The sequence below is a fragment of the Marmota marmota genome, unplaced genomic scaffold (genome assembly GCF_001458135.2).
Source record: "Marmota marmota marmota unplaced genomic scaffold, marMar, whole genome shotgun sequence".
NCBI classification, from domain to species: domain Eukaryota; kingdom Metazoa; phylum Chordata; class Mammalia; order Rodentia; family Sciuridae; genus Marmota; species Marmota marmota.
In genome coordinates this window covers 13,835,275-13,846,458 of record NW_025999925.1, presented here as the reverse complement: position 1 = coordinate 13,846,458, position 11,184 = coordinate 13,835,275, and positions in this window count along the sequence as shown.

The following is an 11,184-nucleotide window of genomic DNA, read 5'->3' as shown; positions in this document are numbered from 1 at the left end:
AATTATTAGACTTTGAAGATCAAGCTTAGGGATTAATACTAGTGGTGATTAGGACAGTGTGTCATTTTGTGACAATCCTGAACTAGTAGTAGCCTCAGGGTGTCATGAGATGACACACTGGTTCAGTGAAGTGAAATAATCTTTAATGACAACTCTGAATTACTCTGAAAAGTTAGTTTTCTAATGAGAACTAACTATTGAAAAAGCACTTGGCAAAGTAACAACAGATTTCCTTTCCTTTGCAAAGAGTATTTTTTTTTTCTTTCTGCCAGCATTTAACACTCAAGCATTTATATTTAGGATATTATTAGTAGGCATAAAAATAAGAGAGAAAGAGAAACAGTGGGAAAGGTATGACTGAGAATATCATTTAGGCTCTAATGGCTATGCAGGATATGGGTATATTTTTTAAAAATTTGAATGCCATATGTATGGAATTGGGAAAATTTATTTTTGACATAGATATATCAGAATTGGCTCTCTGATCCACAAGCAATTTGAAAATGTTTCCTAAAGAAAAGGCTGTCACATTGTGCTCTGAAACCAATATAAAATGTCTCAGTCTCAATCATAGTTTCCATTCTGCTTTCAGAGACCTGATGAACAATTAACACTCAACAAAACAACCACAACTACTGTTCAAGGACTTTCAGAAAACTTGTATTCATTCAAGAAAAATTTATTGGAGGCTAAGGAAATTTAAATTTAAAGAACAAGACTAGTAAGATCCTCACTGTTTTTCCAATTGCATTCATGTTGGGAGATATAGGTTAATCAAGCATATATATTTATAATGTAATTTCAGATTATGCTTAGTTCTATAGGGAAAATAAAAGTGATGGAACAGAACATGCTTAGTGCGTGGGCATTGAGGAGAGGGTCAACATTAGTCAGTGAAAGCACCCTCAATAAGGACACTTGTGCTAAACCTGAATGATGAGGATTCAGCCACATGATTTGGAGAAAGGGCACTTTACAGAGAAATAGCAAGTACAAAATCCTAAAGATGGGAAAGAATGTGTTATGTTCAAAGAAGAAAACAAACCACATGGTGAGGGCAGAAGAAACAATGGGACCAGAGAAATAAAGAGACCTGATTACCTATAACTTCAAAGTCATGGCTGATTGGATTTTTGTTCTAAGTACAACAAGAAGACATTGGAGCACTAGAAGCAGAGGAATGAAACAATTTTCATGATTCAGAATGATTCTATTTTCAACAGGATGAAGATGAAATTGCAGATGGGCAAACTAAAAGCAGAGAGACCCACCAAAGGTTTTTATTCTAGGGCAGATGTTTAACAGCAGTGTTGGGACTGAGGTGGTGGTACTATAGATGGTAAGGGTGATTGGACTCAGGATTCATTCTGGAGGCAGGGTCTCCTTGATGAGAGGTAGATAGGGGAAGTGAGAGGAAGGAAGGAATCAAGTATTACTCCTAGGATTTGCCCTGGGCAGCTGGTGAGACGGAAGCACACTTACAGAGAAAAGACTGTGGGAGACTAGTTTATGGGAGAGAAACTTAGAAGCTCTATTTTGAGTGTGGGAAGTTTATGGTGCCTATTTGAGGTCTAGGTTGATCTTGACTAAAAGGCTATCCGTAGTCTCAGCAAACTCAAGAGAGCTCTGTGGGTTATCAGCATAATTCTCTCATTCTTGCTTTCCTGAGTATTCTTAATTAGGGGAAACAGAAAAGAATTCACTTATTCATCTGGGAAATAATTAAACATCTATGCTTAAACATTTATACTAGACACTGTTCTAACAGATGTGGAGATGTGGAGAGAGAAATAAACATGATGGAGTTCTATTTGGTATTAACTTTTTTTTTTTTTTTCTTTCAGGTTTAGTTTCAAGAGTGTGGGCGAAAAATGGATGACTCATTTCCGTGCTTTACTAGCTAGTCCAAGGCTGGCAGTCAGTTTGGTCTCTGTTGTCTTTCTCCTCTCTGGTGCTCAGGAGAAACATTCAGAAATAGACTTAGTAGCCTGAATATACAATGTCACCTGCCAAAGCCCTTGAATACAAAAGTAATGAATACAAAATGAATGGTACTATTTATTTTTCCCTCTTGTTCATTATATCCTTTTATTCTTCTATCACCTATTATTTTATAAAGAATCAGAATAAAATAAAGGTCTTTGAGTTTGTGATGATTAATAAAAAGAATTAGATTCAGAAATAACTTAGTTGAAGTCTGTCAAAGAAACACCCAAACATTTCTGAGTAATTGGTTATTGAAGCTTTCCTGGAATTCCATAAAGGGCAAATTGGAAGTTTCTGAATCTGAGGAATTACCTGGTGCTTTTCAATACTGAAATGACAGATTTTTGATGCCACTGACTTAATGTAGGAACATTTCCTGGTTTTCTACTATGGAACATTGAGCCAAAGAGAGAAGCAGAGAAACTATTTATGCTTTGAACTAATTGTGGTCCTAATTAAAATTCAGGCAAACCAAATTTGAGACCATAAAGTCGAGTCAGCCTGACTGCTCAGCCAGCTTCCCTTAATATCCTGCACCCCCTCACCCATCCCTGAAACTGGTTCCTCCAGTTTGCATCTGAATGATGCTATCATCACAGTGAGCTGTGCCAAACTGAGATTACTCTATGCTGTAGTCATAGTCTGGTTTCCTGTCTGGTGAAAAATTATTTCATGGTGGTTAATAGCTCTGGCTTTAGTCAATTAAACTAGGATTTGAATTCTGGCACTGCCATTCATCTGCTGAATGACCTAGGGCAACACACTTATTCTTTCTGTGCCTCAATTTCCTCCTCTATGTTTACATGACAGACTTAAATGAGCGATTGTAGGTAAAGGACTCAGCACAGGGCCTATCATATGGCAGGCATTGTTCATACACCTAAAAGCTACTTAAGGGCAGGTACTATTCTAAGCTCTGGGATAAAGCGAGGACAAGTTAAACTACATCCCTGCCTTCATGGATCTTATAATGAAATCCTTCATAACCTCAATCCCTTTGCTCATTTTGTCTATTTTCAGGATGACATTGGGCAAGTTATGCAGGCAAAAAATGGGTGTTTTATTATGTTCTTCTGTTTGTGTATGTTACAGCCAGAGCAAATATTGCCCACTTCAAGCCCAATCCAGCTTCACGAAGGACGTCTTCATGAGCAGAGGCCCCATGGTAGGGCTCTGCCCAGATCCCAGCCATGCCCGCCCACACTCTCCACTTACTCTGATTCTCACCCCTCCCTTCTCAGTCAGAAAGGCAACTGATAGAGTCTGTGCTACCAGGCTTAGAGCCGTAGCAGAGCTCTCACTGAGAGCTTGGTTGATTTTCCCAAAAATGAATCTTCAGAAGCAATATGCTATGATTTGTGGAATATTTGAGTAGAGGGCTGGGGAGAAGCTGCTGTGTCTGTGTTTATGATGTTGTGTTTGCTTATTAAACATAGATTATAAAATGATTTTCTTCTCCCCTGCCTTTCCATGGTTTCCTACTTTTCTCCATTTCTCTCCCTTTTACCTCCTATCTTTCTCTCTCTTTCTCATGTTTGTGTCATTCACGTTACACAAGATATCATATATTGTGAAGCCAAATTACATACCACATCTTTTGCAAGGTCACTCTCACCATTCCCAGTTGTAAGAAATCTCCCTCCTCTGCACCTTTGTGGACTTTCTCTATAGTGCTATCCATTTAAAGTTACTTAAACCTTATTTGTCTGTATTCATAAACCTTATAATGCACATAGGAATGAACATGAAATAACCCAAGTGGGCAGCTAAGAGCTGAAGCCAGGCCAGGGCCTTTCAGTGGCTAAGACCTGAGGCTTTCCATTGTTTCTCCTTCCCTCCTTGTCTCCACCTTCCTTCCTTTCTTCAAGGTCAAATCAGGTTTAAATACTACACATAGAAATAATCATTGCAATACATAAATTATAATGGAATATAATTGTGTTATTCATATGATTATACAGGTTTTTATTTTTAAAAGTAATTTGTGATACACTATAGGTTTCTGGTAATGGGCTATTAAAGTTTTATGATGAGCAAGATCGTAAGTGTAAACCAGAGACTACACGTGTAAACTAATACATGCAAATGTAACTATTAGAAGTTTATTTGAGGACTTACTGACAAAAGCCAGGGTGAATGGTTCTTTGGCCCCCATGGTACATACTTTGTGGCCCATAGTATCAGGTAAAGATACAACCAGCAATCAAAATATTAGATAAAAATGAGAGAAATCACAGGAGGATGAAAAGATACAGTGATAGAATTCTGAAAAAGGGCTGAGAATATTTTGGGGAATGGAGCTCATATTAGCTCAGATCCTGAACATAGAACTTGGCTGTTTTGGACTTTCATAGAATATATATATATATATATTCTATGAAATATATATATATATATATATATATTTCATAGAATATATATATATATAGAGAGAGAGAGAGAGAGAGAGAGAGAGAAGAGAAACACATGAAGAGACCTAGAAAGATGCTCTCTTACAGGAAAATTGGATTTTTATCAAGATGCAGGAAAAGACTCAAGAGAGAGTACTGATAAGAACAAAGACAAGAGATTTAGCACTTTAACATCTTTGGAGCATCTCTACCCATAATGTCTGTCTCTGAGACCATGTTCCCTACATATCACTAATAAGAGGCTGCCCCAAATAACTGGTAACCCCCTGACCAGAAAGCTTATCTGTTAAGATAAGGAAGATAACAGAAATTTTGCAGAGAAAAGCAGAAACTAGGATCCTGTGGATCTTGAGAGATGAAAGGAGATGTATCAATTCCTTAACTACTTTAGTTCTCATGAATTATTGGTACTTTGCTATGGTTTCAGTAGACATGTATTATTATTTAAAGTTTCCTTGATTTATATTCTACAAGACAGTTCACTTTATTTTATTTTATTATTTTTTTTTGCAATGAAAAGGGTCTTGATGAGTACAAGAACCAATGTGTGTTAAAGCTGGGTTTGTGGCTCAGTGGTAGAGCGCTTGCCTGGCACGTGTGGGGCACTGGGTTCAATCCTCAGCACCGAATAAAATAAATAAATAAAATAAAGGTATAAAAAGAAAGTTGACAGTCTCTTATTGTCCCAGGAACTTAAGCTCTTAGTCATGGATACAGAGAGAATTACATCTATTTCCTCACCCTAATTAATGTTGTTGAAGCTAGTTTTCCATTGACAGTAGGGAGGAGTGCTTGGATACTTATCCATCATTTGGGTTCACTTTGGGTTCAATCTAAGACAGTTCTTGATGAGGCCTGGATATAGATTGGTGGATCTATTCTTTAGAGTAAAGGCCAACCTGCTGAAGTAATGGGATCTTTCAAATACAATGACTTAAATAAGATTAAAGTTTGTCTCTTTTGTGATGATCCTAGTAACAGGTGAGTTCTTCTTAATGTCAGCTGCATTAGCTGTCCTTGTTCATATAGTTACTAGGACTATGATCATGTTCTAACCCACAGGAATGGAGAAAAGTCATGGTGCAGTGTCACCAAAGACTGAAGATAAAACCTGCATCTGTCCTACTACCTACAATCACATCCCGTTGAGCAAGACTCTGTTACTTGACCATATCCGTCTGCAACAAATGCTGGAATATGTACTGTCTAGCTGTGGGGCCACACATATTACAAAACAACATTTGGTATACTGCTATGAAAAGAAAGAAGAGGAAGCAATGACCTTTGGGTTTCAGACACCAGTTAGGAGAATATGTGGAGAGCAGGAGTCTGGATGGAGCACTAGCTCCAGAAAGATTAACACGGTTTGTTTTTTTCTCTTCCTTGAGTATTGACTGGGCTTGAACTTTATATTAATTTGTTCATACACAATTTTAATTTGCTCATTTATTTTTATGTGTATTATTTGTTGTTGAACACTGTATTTCTAATTCATTAAAAGGTGACTACAGGGGCTGGGTCTGGGGCTCACAGGTAGAGTGCGGCCTAGCATGTGTGAAGCACTGGGTTCGATCCTCAGCACCACATAAAAATAAAATAAAGATGTTATGTCCACCTATAACTAAAAAATAAATATTTTCTAAATATCTTCAAAATATGATTACAAATTTAAATTAAATGACATTTTACTTTGATAAAACTAATAGTTTTATTGGTTTTACAGGGGTGTCATGAACTCTCTCTAAAAAAGAAATAGGCTGGTTGCTGATGATCCAGTCCTCTGGATGCACCAGCAAAGAAAGTGTGTTTCACTCTGATAAGCCTCTGTAGATCAGAAATTGCTATTTCAAAGCAGAAAGAAATTCCAGCTAGTGGCTGCAGGTGGGGGATAAGTGTGGAATATGTGAAACAAACTTTTATAAAAAATATTTATGTGATAACTCTGCATGGGGGTCACGGTAGGGCAGGCATCAATCAAGCACAATAAAGACAATCAGACAAACCAAAGCATGTGAAGGACACAAGAACCCTGAGTTGAAAAAAATCAGACCTATTCATTTGTATAAACAGTATATCATATACTACCTTAAAAATCTAACTTTAAGATAGCAAAAATCCTCTTTCTCACATTCGTTTATTTTTTCTAGCTTGGATTTTTGAATAAGGAGAAGAATCACAATGCTCTGTTATGATCCCTTCCTTCAGGGGCTTAAGGTCCCACCGTGTATTTGACAAGTTCACAGGATTGCCAAGCTCCTCTAATCAGACATGGTTTGCTTGAAATAGGACCTGAGAAGAAAGGTTCCTTGTGAGATCGTGGTGCAAAGATTCTCAAGAGGAGGCGGCCACTGGGGAAAAGCAAGTGAGAAACTACTTTAGAAACAATGTCATTTACCCTTCACAACAAATTTGAAAATGGTCTTCTTGGAATCTTTCTGTATTCTAAGATCTGTTGTTGCTCTAACATTTAGAACTTTCTTGCCCTCTTGACCTTGTCTAAGTACACAGTGGTTCTAAACTATTCTCTGACCTTAGCATTTGGCAAAGATATTTAAAAACTATTTCCTTTGTAGAATGTTTCATTAGTCCCAGGCTCAACCTGATGATTACCTGCATTTGAATTTTCACTGGGCTTCTCCTACTCATTAGGCAGAACTTAATTTTATGACCAACTCTGTCCCAGGTTTTCCAAGCCAGGCTTTTACCCTGTTTTTATGAACTTTTGTGGTCCAAATTTATCCAACAGCACTGTGTAGGACAGACCTGAAAAATGGTACAGGAAATAGAAGAGAAAGATCATTAGGAATTTAAGGTAATTTAATGGCAGAGGCAAGAGGTGTGTGTGTGTGTGTGTGTGTGTGTGTGTGTGTGTGTGAGTGTAATGGAGATTGATCCCAGGACCTTGCATATACCAGATAAAGTGCTTCACCACTAAGACACATTCCCAGCCTAGGTGGAGGAGAGTTCTGAGCAAAGTCTTAAAGGATGAGGTTTGTCCACAGCTAATACCTTTGTGATGCTGTGGGGCAAAAACAGCTGACCATTCATGTGACCCACAGAAAACAGAGCTGGAAGTGTTTTGCAGAAAGTGTTGAGCTGACCTATGTCTGAACCTTGGTTCTTGCGCCTTAATAACTGTGTGTATTTTCTGCTTCCAATTTTGGATACCTCCCAGGATAACCACTTTTGAACTTCCTTGTTGACAGGCTTTGAGGGTCTTCAGAATGGTTAGAAGTTTTTAATATGTACCCCTAAGTCTGCTCTTTGGATCATAGCCAGCCCCTGGCTCTTGTTTGTATAACAATTAGTATTAACCCTGTATGCCTTTGAGTTTCATTTTTGCTCAGTCCTAAGTAGGAGTTAGATGAGATGAAGTGTAGGGAAGATGACCTTCTTTCATAGAGGAGACAGAGACATTCCAATACTAATCTTTAAATAGTCTGAAATCTTGTTGGATGAAGTAAAACAAGCACCAAGAGGAGACAAGTACGCAAACAAAAAATGCAAAGTATGAGCCATGAATTGCATTACAGCATTTGGTTTTACCATGTAATGCCTTTTTAAATATATATTGTTAACTAAATTAATTATTAACTAATTTCTGTCCTTTAGAAAGATGCCACACTTTTTAGAGCAAAATATCCATGGTTTAGCCAGCATATGGCGCCCTCTAGGTTAATTTTTCCAACTGTTCAACACATGGACCCTAAAATTCAGTTGAATATTTAGTTTTCAAGTTACTTTTGTTGATGAAAGTTATATCTGGAATTAAAAAATATTTGGCAAATTCATAAGGATCATTTTTATTATTTATTTATTTTGTGGTACTGGGGACTAAAGCCAGGACCTTGCACATGCTAGGCAAGCACTCTATCACTGAACTATATCCCCTGACTATAGAGATTCTCTTAAAACTAAAATTTGACAACTTTTTTTAGCATATGATGTCATGCTCCCTGTGTGTGGAGATGTGGAAATGGAAAACGTCTTTCTGGGAAAAACACTGACACCTGGAAGGCTTCTGTCAACTTCCAACAAAAGCACTGCACAAAACTGCAGATCAGATGCTATGCAAATATATTTCCATTTAGTACACTCTATCAAGTACACTCTACCCTGCTATTTTGATACACCTTGGAAAATAATATTATCCATTTTTAGATATTTTCCTTCTACATGAATCCTTCTCATAAAAAGTTTTTCTCTGATAAACTTGCATAATGATCATTTATTAAAATAGCCATTTTATCTGTGAGATTTCCTCCTTCCAATCTTTACTGTGGTGTGTATCGCTGATGCTGTTTGTTATTTTCATCTTTATTTACCTTCTTGCTTCTTCTCTTGTATTTGACTCTGGACTCCTAGAAGATAGGTTTCATGTTAATTTCTCCCATTTCTTTGTAAGATCTCACTTAAAATTGATGCTCAAAGGAATAAATTGTGTTGCAACATGTTGTTTTAAAAATTTGTACTGTAAGCTCTTTGAGGTCAGAAAACAATAGTTTGTTCAAAATCCCCATCACCTATTATATTCCCAAGTCTGCAGAAGAACTCAATAAATGTCATATAAATCAATGGAAATTGTATCCAAATGGTACATTTCATCTTACATACCTGTTTTTTTAGTGCTTTCAAGAAAAGAAGAGATGTGTTCAGACAAACCAAAGCAACCACCTGGAATAGTCTCATTGTTTTCCTAATCCCAATGGAGATAGCTATATGATGTCGATAATAGATCATAAAGCTACAAAGAAAGATCTGGAACAGGTGTAAAATTTATATTTTACAGGGATAGAGTCTAAAAAGTGATTACATTTTTTTTATACTACTTCAATATTCATGTTTTAGAGACAAGTATAATATAAACAAGCTTGTTAACATTCTCAACTGGAAATATCACATTTAACTTGAAGCTTTTCAACCATTGTTATCTAAGGCAGATGGAAGAGAGTTATTTAAAGGTAACTATTTTTTGTATGTGATATTATGGGAACTATTTTAAGTGGGTTGATGCTGCCAACTGCCACATAGTTGAATCCACAGATGAATGTGAGAATTATACTGCACTATAGCTGATGACCTTCTATAAATTATAGTTCAAGAAGTCAATATGGTGAAATAGCAGAAAAAGGTTATGAAAGGAAAAAAAGTAAAAACAAACTAAGAAAAACTTTGATAATATAGGAGTGAGAGATAAATAAAGCCTTTTATTTTTTAGTTTTGTGATTTAATCAAAACTCCTGCAAGGGGCTGGGATTGTCACTCAGTGGTAGAGTGCTTGCCTAGCACACATGAGACATTAAGTTCCATCTCAGCACCACATTAAAAAACATAAATAGGGGCTGGGGATGTGGCTCAAGCGGTAGCGTGCTCGCCTGGCATGCGTGCGGCCCGGGTTCGATCCTCAGCACCACATACAAACAACGATGCTGTGTCCACCAAAAACTGAAAAATAAATATTAAAAAATTCTCTCTCTTCTCTCTAAAAAAAAATAAATAAATACATAAATAAAATAAAGGCATTGTGTCCACCTACAACTAAAAAAAGAAAAAAAAAATGCTATCCCCTTATGAAAAAACAAAACAACAAAACCCAAAAATCTCCTGGAAGGATTGTTTCACTTATTATATACATCAAATTTGTGTTTGATGTATATAATAAGTGAAACAATCCAACAGTGGGCAACTGATTTTGGGGGTCTGTGTTAGAGACAAAATTAAGAGCCATGTAACAGAGCTCTTAGTCATCTTTGATGATGTCAAAAAGATAAAACACATGATCCCATTTTGTACATATCTAGTGGCTAATTTTTTAAAAACAAACAGGAGTCCTTTAGAAAAATGAATTAGAGAAGCAAGTCCATTATGTAAAAGTTAACTAAATTTGGTATAAAAGGAAAGGGAATTTTTAGAACCACAGATGCATGACAAGAAGATGGCCTAACAAAATGTCCTAAAATTTCAAAAGGAAATGATTTTACTTAATTTTGTCTTGAAATTAGCCAAAAATTTGTTTCAGAATTTTGAGTAGTAGGGAAATAATTTTTAGAATCACTTCTAAAGATCATAGGTGACTGTTCATATTATTATCCCATGAAGAAGCAGATTTTTAAAGTTCAATCTGAATTTTAACAAAATTGATATCTTTGTTCTTGAGCAATTATGCTTATATTAAATGGCAAAAGAGAGTGGTTTTCCATAAAGTAGGTGTGGGGTCATACTAGAGTAGAAATAATGGAATCCTAATGTATTACTGAGTGCTGCACAGCTGAGGAGTGAATAAGAACACACACTTCACATGGAGAAGAAAGAGGAGAAATCTTTTCATTCTGTTCTTTTATCAGTGCTATGACTTCATAACATAAATTCTAATCTGGACTTATTTTGTGATAAGCTTCTCTTTCCTAGTTCTCTTAATTTCTATCATTTTTTTCAGTTCTTATCAAAGATGAAATCCAAAAATGTTAGTACTATTTTTACACCTCTTATAACTTAGTAATGATGAGCTACTAATTCAGTTAATTCTGTACTTTATGACAACTTTGTGCTCACTCACAACACAAGGAGGCTTGAGCCCAACTCTTTTGGAGAGTATGATTCAGTCAGACTGTGATAGCTGTGAAATCCGTTTTTACAAGCTCCTCAGGAAATTGTGGTGAAGATTTAGTCCGCTTCTCAAGGCCAGATGGGAACAGAGTTTCTGATCCATTCACTACCACATGTGCTTCCAGCTAGCAGTGGTGGCTGGTGGATGCTGGGAGTCCTGTTCTTTGTGGCCACTCCTTGC